Source organism: Bradysia coprophila, unplaced genomic scaffold, assembly GCF_014529535.1.
Source record: "Bradysia coprophila strain Holo2 unplaced genomic scaffold, BU_Bcop_v1 contig_137, whole genome shotgun sequence".
NCBI classification, from domain to species: domain Eukaryota; kingdom Metazoa; phylum Arthropoda; class Insecta; order Diptera; family Sciaridae; genus Bradysia; species Bradysia coprophila.
In genome coordinates, this window is record NW_023503408.1 from 583604 (window position 1) to 595920 (window position 12317).

A 12317-nucleotide genomic window follows, 5' to 3' on the forward strand; every position below is an offset into this window, starting at 1 on the left:
GGATCGAAGCGTGTCTCAACTACCGACCGTTGTGTCAGCTGAACGACGATTCAAAAGATTTATCAGCGTTGACACTATGACATTTTTTGGTCGGCAGACCATTGATGGCAAGATCGGAACGAAGCGATAGCGGAGGACTTGACGCAGTCTAACTTCCAAAAAAAGAACGAAGAATTTTTTTGAGACGCGGCAACTATATATAGCCGAACATTTCAGTTTCTGCCCTTTAGACTTTATCACCACAAAACCTATTCTATCATATTCTCGCTTCAAATACGAGCAAAACGAGCTATCACTCGACTATGTAGGTTTAAAATTGCCGGAAATACATCGTTTTGAAATTGGTTACTTTTCATACAAAATACACCAAATTGACTTTTCCCAAACAATCAAAATCTTTCAACTTACTCTGTATGTTTCTATCTATCTATCTATCGACGGTCGATCTCGGAAACTAGTCAGCCAATCTCCATGAAATTTTGCAGGAACCTCAGGGTGGGCATAAAAATGAAAATGTGATACGCCATTACCCCAGGAAAAACCAGAATTTTGTTTTATTGGCCTCGAAGTGGTTTCTGAGTGTGGTTTTCGAGGGTCGGGGACGCGTTTTCGGCTGTAGCTTAGCTGTATTGAAACCTACAGAGGCGTGCGACCCATCAAATAAAAGGTATTCGTAACATGATTCGAACAAAAAAATAAATAAAAAAATCGGGTCAGATTCGTTTGAGCTAGAGTGATTAGAGTGACTAAATTTTGAGCTTCTCGAGCGTAGGATGAAAGGACTAATACTTTTTTGGGTTATGAAAGATAGAGAGTTACTTTCTTCGGCAAAGTCTCAGAGTTTTACGAGTAGAACAGAGGGGCATATGTGAAAAATGACGAAAGTTGGAAATGGGTGGGTCAATTATGTTTTTAGAGGTATTTCTTGAATGGTGGCAGATAGAGAGTTACTTTTTTCGGCAAAGTCTCAGAGTTTTACGAGTAGAACAGAGGGGCATATGTGAAAAATGTCGAAAGTTGGAAATGGGTGGGTGAATTGGGGTTTTGGAGATATTTCTTGAATGGTGGCAGATAGAGAATTACTTTCTTCGTAGAATTTCGTCAAATTTTTGAATTTCGTCAAATTTTTGAATTTCGTCAAATTTTCGATTTTCGTTAAATTTTCGAATTTTGTCGAATTTTCGAATTTCGTCAAATTTTGGATTTTCGTCAAATTTTGGATTTTCGTCAAATTTTGGATTTTCGTGAAATTTTGGATTTTCGTGAAATTTTCGAATTTCGTCAAATTTTCGAATTTTGTCAAATTTTCGAATTTTGTCAAATTTTCGATTTTCGTCAAATTTTCGATTTTCGTCAAATTTCCGAATTTCTGTTATAAACTGTTATAAAAAGCAATGTTCTAAAACTTCTTAAACGACTGATATCCCAACAAAAATCTCTTCGAGAAAAGTGTGATGCAGTCTTTGAAGTACAATTTCCAAAATGAATGATATCGCTAGAGTTGACGCTTTCAGCTTCGTTACGCAAAAATTAAATTTTACACCCAATTTTAGTTCAAACAAGCTAACTTAGTTTTTCTCATCATCTGCCAAATAGTTTTTACCAAAAAAAAATTTGACTGGAAACAACCAAAATTTTACCAAAAAAATCTGCGTCGCAAAGTGGCAAAAAAAAATTATCTGTCCGTCCGTCCGTGTTTCCTATCTTCTAAAGTCTTCTTTAGATTTTGTTGAAATTTTGGGAGTAGATTCTAGTCGTCATTCTAAGACATTCCAGAAAAAAAATTTTGGGGGGAACCGGCCTCGTTTCGGAGCTAGGGCTCCTCGAAGTTCCCATATAGGCCCCATATAAGAACACCTTTAAGTGTGTGTGTGTGGATGGGTATGGTAGAACAAATTTGTTCGCTTTTAGTATTTGGTAAGCTCTGCTCGCCTCAATTTTTTTTCCGAAATTTAGTATTTTTTAAATTTTTCAATTTTTCAAAATTTTTAAAATTTTTCAATTTTTCAAAATTTTTAAAATTTTTCAGAATTCAGGTTAAGAATTAAGACTTACCAGCTTTTGTAGGCAACTAAGTCTTCTCTCGTCTTTATTCAAAAAGAGACTTTTGCAGACTGCCATTTCGTCAAACTAGATCGAACAATTCATGTCTAAACGTTTGGATTGTGTTGATACGAAGAAATTAAACTGACTAATTGCTTTAGTACCAAGTGTTATCAGGTAACACTCTATCTATGTATACAATGACTTGACTATATCCGGCATGGCATCGTCAATAAACTTACTTTACTTTTGTTAACCAAGCTAAGTGGTTTTCATTTATACAGCTCCGTAATCCATTTCCATCATTACAACAGATTTCAAAACCAACAAGCACTTGAAGCCAGCTACTTAATTAATTGATATAATTTGTGGGATTCCCACCTTTTTCGAATACTGAAAATCGGTGCGCAATTAGATGAACCAGACTTTCCAATTTCCTTACCACCACGGTAAATAAAATCAAATAAAATCAAACTTGTCAGAAGTTCGGAAAACAACTTATCACCGCCTTCATTCTCTCGTAGTTTTGTCGATGTAGTAAGTACATGTTCATTCAAACGTTTCGAAAACTTTGACTTACAGTGTGTGTCAGTGTCCCGATCCATTATTACAAATTTAATAAATGTAATAGAAGAGCTTCTCACCTATCATTCCGGCTGACAATCGCAAAATTTGTTGTAAACATCTCCCAGTGAAGTGATGGTATCGTTATAATTTAGTCTAATTACAACTAAATGTGATGTAAATATGACAATATCGTCGATTGATGTAATGAAATTGCTGGCGATATTGTTTTGGAAAATTTAAAAGTTGAATTAGAATTTAAAATTTTGTTATTTTGTCGTGACGGTTGTAAAAATCTTCCACTATATAAGGATGAGCTCTTTCTCAGCAAAATCATCAGTTCTGCTTTGCCAGTCAAACTCTACAGTTCCCAAATTATCAAAATGATGAAATTCGCACTCTTCACCTTATTGATTGTAGCCGCATTCGCTGCTGCTTCAGCTGCCCCATCAGCAGAAGCCTCACCATGCTGCACGGAAAACTCATATATGCACCCCAGACGAAGAAATCGGGAACAGCTTCACGATTATAGAACATTAGTTGTGTGCTGCATATTGATCTGAGGATCATACAATGCCCGCCTAATGAATATTGTTGTTGTGTGCTGGATATTATTTTTCAGCGTGCAGGTCTTAGCTGTATGCCTGTTTTATAATATAAAATGACGCCATTTTTTTCAATTCAATAAACAACCTAATTTATCGTTTAATAGAAGAAATTGATTTAATTAACTTTATCAATTTTATTTGCGTTAGCAAAAAAAACGAAAAAACTTTTAGAAAATTTTTTTTTTTTATTTTCAATTTTATTATTATTATTTGTTATTAGCCGTAGATTTATATTTAAATTCATCATATTAAATTGCTAACAGATTTTTTTTTTTTGCTTACGTTTTTTCCGGTCACCCACCCAAGTACGGACCGCGACCATCGATGCTTAACCTCAGTTTCTGACTGCCAACGACTTTACCACTGCTGCTATACTGCTTGCATATAGTGGCAGTCTTATTTCGAACCGTTGTTACTTTGCTTTATGCAGCACACAGGCATATTTATACCTGCATGCTGAATATTGACTAAATGAATAAAGTCGTCCGTATTTAGAACGGGTTATGCAACAACATTTAATTGAATTTATTTTCTATGAAATGTCGTACTTCTCCCCACTAAGCAATGTCATCGGATATTATTATTTTAATTCTGAGCCTGGTTCTGAATTAGAGGTTTTTTCAATCGTTCTACAAAAAAACTGTTCACATTAATAGTGAGCATCTATTACGCGAATTAATAAATTAAGATTGGCTCACCTAGTTTGTGTATATTACGTAGGTGGAAGCACGGGGTTTCAGGGGGTTTCGAACATTTAGTTTTTTCATGTTGCAGATATTGCAGTGTCAAATTCTGTCCAAGATGTGACATATTTGCAAGGTATTGGCCTTTTTCACAAAGTATAATCAGCGTAACCTTCGTAAAAAGAATCTTGAATCTGACAAGAGCACGTGTGCCAACGTGTAAAAAACAAATGTTCAAAACCCCCTGCTGAACCGTGGCGATCCTCTTGTCAAACGGACAGTACATAAACAAATTCCATCATTTATTGCTGAATACCACCAACTATTTCTGTTAACATTTCAAAAGCCTTTAACACCGAAAATGGATTTAAAAGTTCGTTCGTCAAAATTTCTATTGAAATACATAAATGTAACATTATCATTGCATATTAATTCGGTAAAAATAAAAATAACTTTAAATGAAGGAATAAAATTAGATTTGATAATCATCTTTATGCGTATGTTCTTGAGATCTTCCTTTTATTTCATTAAAACAATAAATTTATTGTTGCATAGTCCATTCTAAATACAGACGACTTTATTCATTTAGTCAATATTCAGCATGCAGGTATAGTTCGATAGTACCATTTAGTCAATATTCGGCATGCAGGTAAAGTTAAGTAATACATCCCACAACTAATTTGAAGATATAATTCAGCACACAGCAAATATATACCTGGGAACCTCACAATATTCCTACGAGCTGAATAATATTGTTGCCGGAACTATATTTTGAAAATATTCATATTACATGTTTATTGTAATACAACACACGAGAACATTATTCAGTCTGCAGCAAATATATGCAGCACACAACAAATGTCGAATTTGCCGAATTTTCCGTGTGGTGGTGGTGGATGTTACTTACAACCACAGCAGCCGCAACTACAACCGCTGCTGCTGCCACAACTACTGCTGCTGCTGCTGCCACAACCACTGCTGCAGCTGAAACTACCACAACAACAACCACAACTACTGTTGCTTCCGGTTAAATAATACTGCCAGAGACAGTGGAAGTTTAATTTATTTTAGAAATAAATGTGCTGGTCGCCTTGATAAACAAATTTTAGTTTCATTATGAGGAATCTCAGAGATCTTTTATATGAATTGCATTCCTGAGATCAAATGAGGAAGAATGCTGCAAAAAGATTTTCTTCAGCTGCGCTCCTTATCACTTCCAGGACGAGAAGTTTAAGATTTTGAGGAATCTTTCACTTCTTTTTTGGATCCCAGTCTAAATTTTCTGCATTCTCGCGGTGGTGGTACGTTGGTTCCTAAGATTACATCTTCAATCATATTCACAGTGTGAGAATTGAAGAATTCTTACGCTCTGACTTCTGGACGTCACCAAAAAATAATACCAAAAAAATTTTGCGTCACAAAGTATTAGGACGTATTAGGACATATTCTTGCCTATTTAAAAAATTTCTTTGAAGTACTTTCCTCAACATCTGCCACTTGTGACGCAAAATTTTTTTGGTAAAATTTTGTTTCTAGAATTTCTTTGGTCAAATTTTTGCTGTTACAGTTTTTGCGTACAAGCGCAGAATGCGTCACCTACAGCGATATCAGTTGTTTTGGAAGTATGCACAGGGACTTGCGTCACTTTTACTCTTTTGAGTGTTTTTGACTGATTTATGTTTTCTAAATTAACAGGGTACTATCAAAAGTCGGTATTTTCCATTCTGATCTGATCACTGTCACTATCTATCATTGAGGTAGCATTGACAAAACTCCTCTCAAACATTACGAAGTGAGAAAGAAATTAAACACCTATACCAACCAACCCATCATTCATTTCTTTGCCATACCGTAACCATATGTTAGCCGAATTAGATAACGTCAACAATCAATGTGAAACATTGGACGAATTGAATACCAAAATCGTCGATACAATAATGGGTTTCATGAAATCCAAATGCAAATCCGTCCAAGGGAAAGAATCAAAACTCAGCAGAGAAACATTAGACCTGATCGCAAGCAGAGCAGAGTTGGTAAAAAACGGAGGACGAGATTCGGTGGAATACCGGAACTTGTCTAAAAGTATCAACAAAGCAAGGAGATCAGATGAAAGAAAATATAATGTCCAATTGGCTCAAAACATAATTGAAGCTAACTGCAATATGAAAGTCCTACGGAGAAAAATGACAAACGCCAAAAAAGAAATCTTCAAATTACGAGACAAAACAGGAACGATCCAAACGGATCGAAATGCGATATTAAATATTGCAACAGAATTTTATGAGAATTTGTTTTCTTCAGCAAGACAGAGTCCAACGGAAGAAACCGAAGATAGACCAATAATAAGAAACGTGGGATCGGATGATATGCCCGACATAACTGTTGATGAAGTCAAGGCCGCAGTAGCCGAGATGAAAAACAAAAAGTCTCCAGGAGAAGATGGTGTTCCAGTGGAAGCCATTAAACTAGGTGGAGACTCCTTATTAAAGGCAATCACGGCTTTGTTTAATCAATGTCTCCAATGGGAAGAAGTACCAGAAGCTTGGGAAAATGCGGTAATTACATTGCTGCATAAAAAAGGAGACATAACAAAGCTGGAAAATTACCGACCCATAAGCCTATTGTCAACACTCTACAAGTTGTTTATGAAAATCATTACGAAGAGGAACACTAACAAGTTCGACTTCTACCAACCTGTTGAACAAGCTGCTTTCAGATCTGGTTTCAGCACAAACGACCATTTGCAAGTGATGAGAACGCTTATTGAGAAGTGTCGTGAATACAACATCGACATAGTCTTGCTATTCATAGACTTCGAAAAAGCTTTCGATTCAGTGGAAACATGGTCGATATTGGACGCATTAGACGAATGTAGAGTAGACTCAAGGTACTCCAACACAATTCGATATGTGTACAAAAATGCTACTTCATGTATAAAACTTCATAAGAGCACGGAGAAATTCAGAATTGGCCGAGGTGTAAGGCAGGGTGACACCATTTCACCGAAATTATTCACGGCGATTCTGCAGAGTGTTTTTAGGAAGTTAAACTGGAGTAAAATGGGAATAAAGATAAATGGAGAGTACCTGAGCAATCTCCGCTTCGCTGATGACATTGTACCGATAGCAGCGAATCTAGGTCAGGCTCAGCTTATGCTACAACAGTTAAGTGAAGAGGCAAACAAAGTTGGCCTCAAGATGAACTTATCGAAAACAAAAGTCATGACCAACATCGGGGACGATAGAGAAATCAAAATTGGTGACACTGTCATTGAACGAGTCGACAGCTACGTATATCTAGGACATAAGCTGAAGTTAGGTCTGGACAACCAAACTGCAGAAATAAGACGTAGGATTGGTCTTGCATGGGCAGCGTTCGGAAAACTCAGACTAATTTTCAAAAGCAAAATGAATAATAGTCTGAAACGCAAAGTTTTCGACACTTGTGTCCTTCCAGTGCTCACTTATGGAGCGGAAACGTTAACTTTAACGAAAGCATCCGAAGAAAAATTGAGAGTGACACAAAGAGCCATGGAACGGAGTATGCTTGGAATAACACTCAGAGACAGAATGACGAATCAATGGATTCGACAACAAACCAGGGTCGTTGATGTCATGGAAAGAATAGCATCTCTGAAATGGAGCTGGGCGGGACATATTGCAAGAAGGACAGACGAACGTTGGACCAAAAAGATCATGAACTGGCGACCATATAAAAGACGAGCTATAGGTAGACCACCAGAGAGATGGACAAACGGAATTAAGAATATTGCAGGTACAAACTGGCAGCAAATGGCAATGGATCGTACGAAATGGAAAGAAGTTGGAGAGGCCTACATCCAGCAGTGGATAGAAACAGGCTGAAAAAGAAGAAGAAGAAGAAGAAGAACCATATGTTACCATGGAATTTTAGGAACCAACAAACCACCACCTGAATAATCTTAAAGGTCCAGAAGAGATCCCAACAAAATCCTCCACGGTCTTCAAAAGATTTGAAGATAACAGGCGATAGAATTTCAGAAACCAACCCACTATTATCTCGATGTTCCCAGACGTCCAGAAGTCAGAGCGTAAGAATTCTTCAATTCTCACACTGTGAATATGATTGAAGATGTAATCTTAGGAACCAACGTACCACCACCGCGAGAATGCAGAAAATTTAGACTGGGATCCAAAAAAGAATCCTCAAAATCTTAAACTTCTCGTCCTGGAAGTGGTAAGGAGCGCAGCTGAAGAAAATCTTTTTGCAGCATTCTTCCTCATTTGATCTCAGGAATGCAATTCATATAAAAGATCTCTGAGATTCCTCATAATGAAACTAAAATTTGTTTATCAAGGCGACCAGCACATTTATTTCTAAAATAAATTAAACTTCCACTGTCTCTGGCAGTATTATTTAACCGGAAGCAACAGTAGTTGTGGTTGTTGTGGTGGTAGTTTCAGCTGCAGCAGTGGTTGTGGCAGCAGCAGCAGCAGTAGTTGTGGCAGCAGCAGCGGTTGTAGTTGCGGCTGCTGTGGTTGTAAGTAACATCCACCACCACCAGCATGGTGAGGCTTCTGCTGATGGGGCAGCTGAAGCAGCAGCGAATGCGGCTACAATCAATAAGGTGAAGAGTGCGAATTTCATCATTTTGATAATTTGGGAACTGTAGAGTTTGACTGGCAAAGCAGAACTGATGATTTTGCTGAGAAAGAGCTCATCCTTATATAGTGGAAGATTTTTACAACCGTCACGACAAAATAACAAAATTTTAAATTCTAATTCAACTTTTAAATTTTCCAAAACAATATCGCCAGCAATTTCATTACATCAATCGACGATATTATCATATTTACATCACATTTAGTTGTAATTATTCTAAATTATAACGATACCATCACTGGCAGATGATATTGTAGTTTATCATTTGGAATTCAGACTTGCACGACGTGGTTTAAATTTGTTCGATCCACCAGCAACTCGATACTTCACCTATAACCTTCAAGCATTTCAATAGTTCATATTGCCGTGTCAGACATTTTATTCTAGCGCGCACCCAACAATAGGCGAAAAAAAATCTTTTGTACAAATTCCGCTATAATCTGGAACTTTTATTTATTTTAAATGTGACAAAAAAGACTGCTCAGAGGGATTTTTTGAAAGTGGACCAGGCTCCGTCGGAGCTATTTTTTATCAAACGAGCCGCCACAGATGTGTGTCCATTGTCTGTAGCGTATAAAAACGTATAAAAACACCCTTTTTTCGACTTTTGCACCTTCACCACCAGCCAAGACGCAAATATGAAAATTAAACGACAGCGGTTTTGGACTATTGGGGCCAAGGGCTATCTGGGCATATGAACAAACCGCCGCGAAAAATAGCTCCGACGGACCCTGGTCCACTTTCAAAAAAATTGTGAACAGTTATGGCGCAGCCGGTAAAAAATCGATCTTTTCTCAAAAATTAAAAACTACAGTAAATAAATATCATCGATCTTCTTCAAGTATCGTTTGAGCAATCGTCTCTTGCTGTGGTTTCGGTCTTTCTTCCGGAATCGGAAACAGTTGGTGAAAGTTAACTTAAGCCTGTCGGCTGCGCTTGAAGTTCATTCCGAAATCGGTCAAGGTTCGATCGTCGGTCCAACATTTTTCCTGGTGTTTTTTAATGACTCGGATGACACACTGATTGGTACAAAAGGATTGAATTTTGCTGACGACAAAAAGATAGCCCATAACGACATTTCTAATATTGACGATACACGCTCGCTCCAAGAGTCAATAAACAATTTCTCCGATTGGTGTCGTCGGAATGGTTTCGAGTTGAATGAGGATAAATGCAAGGTCATGACTATCTCTCGCAAGCGATCTCCCGTCTTAGCCGAATACCACATGAATGACAAGCCAATTAAACGTGTTGATGACATCAAAGATCTTGGTCTAACGTACAAGAACGACTTTACCTTCAACATGCACCATGAGCTAGCTTCAAAGAAGGGTCACTCAATGCTGTCATTTATCAAGAGACAATGTTTCGGCCGGTTTGATGTTGACACAGCCAAGATGCTTTACAATTCTGTCGTTCGATCTCATCTAGAATTTGCATCCGCGGTCTGGACTCCACATCATGACACCCACGTTCAGACATTCGAAAGTGTTCAGAGGCAATTCGTCCTATATGCGAACCACGATCGACACATCGACCCAAACGATAGAAGCTATCGCCTCCGGCCATACATCGACAGGTGTACCGAATTGAATTTGCAGACGCTAGTTAGACGGAGAGCAAACGCAGCAGTATTCTTTGTACACGACGTGTTAACCGGGAAAGTGAACTCTCAGGCACTACGTGATAGGATAACCTTGAACGATGGATCAAGAACGCTGCGAAATTCTTCGCTAATCCGGATTAATGCATACCAACGGGAATACCAGACATATTCGCCATTCAATTTTGCCTGTCGTTTGTTCAACTTGGCGGCGACTCATGTGGATCCGACTCTACCATCCCGCGAATTTCGACGCTTTGTAACGGAACTCGATGATTCGACGTTCGGCAATTTTGCTACCTGTTAGGTGTTATATTGAGTTTGTTTGAGTTATTTTTTTCTGTTAAACTTCCGTTTTCTTTCTTTAAGAAACTTAGGTTTTCGTTTTAGTTTAGACAGTGCCATTTGTGGCTAACTTTGATTATTTTTTACTTTTTGAATTTAGACGATGCCATTTTTGGCTATTTTTGTTATTACTTGTGATATTCCTTTTTTGCTATTTTTTCGTTTTTTTTTTGGTCTTTCTACCAGCCGGCTAGCGGTATAGCTGTTGTTTTTGATTTACTTGTTTGTTTTTGGATTGCTCTTTTTTTAATCTTTTTTTTTGTACTCTTTTTCATCTTGTATTCAATGTCGGCTAGAAGATAGTAGACATCAATAAAAGGAAATTCATTCAAGTGGGGTTAGCAAATAGTTTTGTTTCAAAGAAATGTAATGGTTATGCTTATGTCTCTCTGCTTTCTCAGCAATGGACCGCGCTTTCTTTGATGAATCATTAATATTTATGATGCAGCCATGGTATCCCGGACGGTAACATCCCACAAGAGTGATCTCCCATGACTCCATGGTATCAAAGTCATACCGTCAGGTATTTTACCATCATCTCTTGAAAGACCTGGAGGCTGTACTATATTTGGAACACCTGCACTAGAGAAAGCATAAGCGAATATGTTATTCATAATATCGTGTCTAACGTATTTTCCTTCTGCGCATTTAACACAAGATAAACCATGCAATCCATCTTTTTCGACTGTTTTACCGCAAAGACATTTATGCTCCTCACATATTTGAGTGCCTAATCGAAGACCAACAGTAGAATTATGTTATCCAGTAGTAATCCTAATTGACTCGATGGGATCACTTGCAACCACTTTGAAGATTCTTTAGTCGATGATGCAAGTAGTCTGGCACGAGTTTTCAGGTCACCATTTTCAAACAATTCATTAAATTGATTTTTGATCTTCGGAATGTCCCAATTCCTTTGTTCCTTTTTAAGAGTATCGTTTTCTGGAACGAATTCTTGAGGAATTTCATTAATTCATTGTATAATCTGTTCATCAATTACTCGTAAATCAAATTTTTGAAGAATCACGTCACACAAATCTGATGAAGAAAAAACTGACGACAAGTAAACTGGTATTGCTAAATCCTCAACTTTCCTAATACCCATACCCCCGAAAGACAAGGGAAGCGACGCTTGAAGAAAGGCCTTCTACCATATTATTAGTAATCGACTCCAATGTTGACCTAAAAACTTCGTCAACAGACCTCAGCTCATCTGGAAGCAAGTAAGCTCTAGAAGCACGCATCAAATAACTGAACCTACAACTGCTCAAAGATTTCCTAAAAACACACAAAGCAGGATGTACGTCCATCAACTTCAATCGATCACACATCAATTTGATTGATTCCACCTTAGACGAAAACATCCGCTCTAAACCTGTCTCAAACACCGGCGAGCCTAAAAACTCAAGGGTAGACTCATCCACCTTCTTAATACCCGGCAACAAAGCTGATATCTCAGCATACATATGAACTTCTTCATCATCAGTCGCATTGATAAAAAAAACCTCACACTTCTTAGCATTAAGCCGCAAACCTGATACTTCACAAACGATATCGAGGTCTGGATGAAACCAGTTTCTGTCCATTCTTTACGAAAGGTTTTAGGGAGACCTACGAATGTTTTCCAAGTTCCGAAGAGGAACAAATTTGTCGTTTTCGTTCAAGTTTTTGTAGGTTAGGCATGAGCAGAGACATTGGGAACGGGACTTTAAACGAATGCTTTTCTGAATTTCTGTAATGTTTTGATGGAAATGAGTTTCTTTACTCACGCCTCCAAGTCGGTTCTTTTAAAGTCAGAATGCATGCGTGATGCAATGATGAAATTCCGTC